Genomic DNA, 2521 nt, shown 5'->3' with positions numbered 1-2521 from the left:
CCGGCTCAGACCGGTCCCTTCAGCCCGGCTCCCCCTCCTTCTTTTGAGCCAGTCTATTGAGGTTCATTCGGTAGGGGGGAGCAGAACAGAAAAGACGCGAAAAGCGGAAGGTAACGAAGGCAGTGGAATGTACCATTTATGCTCTCCACCCTCCGGAACGAGCCAGACTCCCAAGAACAGACCATTAACCAACCCCGAGAAGGGGAGAATGGGAGGAGGCTGGAGCGGGTTGGGGCAATAGGCATGTGGATAGGACCGGCAGGCGCGAGTGGGTGAAAAAAAAGAGGTGTTTACTCTCTTAATGCGCAGGCGCGGAAACCAAGCCTCTGGTTCTTAAAGAGCTGGGAAGAAACTGACCTACTTTCTATTGAGATTCTTCTGATGGGTTGGTTCATTACATCAGCCTGACCCAGGCTCGGTTCTGTGAAGACAACACTCCAAGAAGCTCAGCTCACTCCTCTGCCCTGAAACATTTCCCCCTACCTCCAGCTTGGTGCTAGCCCTCTTTAAAAACCTAAGTCATTCCTTCTTTCAGCAGACACCTATTGAGCTTGCCTCCTGCTTACCTCTTGGGCCACTATGAGCTCACAGCAAGGAGGTTCAGACTAACGAATACACACACAATCCCCACACTGTGTACCCAAGTGTTGTGGGAGCTCAGAGGAAGGACTGACTTCATCTTCCTTTGGGTAGAGGCGGCGGCCATGGCTTCACTTTCGAGCTGGGTCATAAAGGATAAATAGGAATCAGCCAAATTGAGTTGGAGAGAGAGAAGAGAACCCTCTAGGCAAGCGGAAGGGAGTACAAATGTAGGAAGGGGTGAAAAGGCCTGGCCTGTTTGGGAATGGGGAGTGTGAAGTGTGTATCAGAGAGAAGTGAGTCTCTTTGAGCCTCAGCACAAACATCATTTCCTTGTGCGAAGCCTTCCCTGAGCCCTAGATGGACTTCGTCTCCTTGCTATTTGGGTCTCCTTGCTATTTGTTCTCAGGGCTCCCTTTGGTCCTGTCATAATGCACTTGGTGGTTGAGAAATCTGTGGTTAATAGGTGATTTAAATGTGAAATAAACATCTTCTCATTCTGATTATTAACACTTAACATTGTCCATCTTATACTTCAGTCTCATATTAGACTCCTCCGACGGTAGACCAACTTGTAGCTTCACAGACTTTTATAGTCCCTCTTTTTAGTCCTGGAGTGTTAAGATGGGGATTAGGAGCAAGTATTTTCTTAGGGGACTTCCTGTAATGACAGTGGGGGGCCATAGCAGCTTCACTGGATATTGTGGTCCTTTGGGGATTTTGGAGCTGGCATTCCAGGTCACCCCAGCCCCCAGTCTCATGACACTTTCCTCTGCTTCACACTTTACACTGTGGCAACTGGTAGCAAGTCATCAGCTATAATTTCATCTACTCTCCATAGTCAACACTTCTTGACTCCATGACCCAGGCAAGATCCACCTTCTATATCTGTACTTCTCAAGCTTAAAGGGCAATTCTTGCCACACTCTTTCTCTCCATAACACACCTCTACCCCCCAGCGCCTACAGTAGGAATCATAGCCTAGCAGGCCTGTGATAAACAGCTGAGGAATGAACAAGTTAGGGTCCTGCTCTCAGAGGGCTTACATTCTGGTTGGAGAAAGAGATTCAGTTATACACACAGGAACTCAGTTTGTGATAAGTTCTATGAAGGGAGGAAATCTAGTGATATGGTGAAAAGTAATCACAGTAATGAAGGTCTACTTCAGATGGAAGAAAAGTAATACAGTTAAGCAATGATAATGATTTAGACTAAGGAACAGCAGTGGAGAGAGACAGTGAACCTTTGATGGTGGAATTGGTGATTTTTTTTTTTTTTGGCTGTGCTGCATGGCTTGTGGAGATCTTAGTCCCCTAGAGATTCAGGGATTGAGCCTGGTCCTAACCACTAGACCGCCAGGGAATTCCCAGGATTGTTGATGAATTAAGGGAGAGTAGAAGGAGAGTTGGAGAAGGTGACAGCACCCCACTCCAGGACTCTTGCCTGGCAAATCCCATGGACGGAGGAGCCTGGTGGGCTACAGTCCATGGGGTCGTGAAGAGTTGGACACGACTGAGCGACTTCACTTTGACTTTTCACTTTCCTGCATTGGAGAAGGAAATGGCAACCCACTCCAGTGTTCTTGCCTGGAGAATCCCAGGGGCGGGGGAGCCTGGTGGGCTGCTGTCTATGGGGTCACACAGAATCGGACACGACTGAAGCGACTTTGCAGCAGCAGCAGCAGCAGGAGAGTGTGGAAGAAGAAAAGAAGACTCCTAAATTTTGACCTGAGCAACTAGGTAGATGATGTCATTTATTGAGATGGGGAAGACTAGGAAGGTGTGAGTCAAAATTCCATTTTGAACATGTTAAGTATGACCGTTATAGATCCACATGAATATGTCAAATAGGCAATTGAATATGTGGGTCTTGGAGCTCAGAGGAGAATTCTGGGGATAAAAACTTAGGATTCTCCCTAATAGATAATGTTTAAAGCCATGGG

This window comes from Capra hircus, chromosome 26 (assembly GCF_001704415.2).
Source record: "Capra hircus breed San Clemente chromosome 26, ASM170441v1, whole genome shotgun sequence".
In the NCBI taxonomy this organism is placed as follows: Eukaryota; Metazoa; Chordata; class Mammalia; order Artiodactyla; family Bovidae; genus Capra; species Capra hircus.
This window is presented reverse-complemented; position numbering follows the sequence as displayed.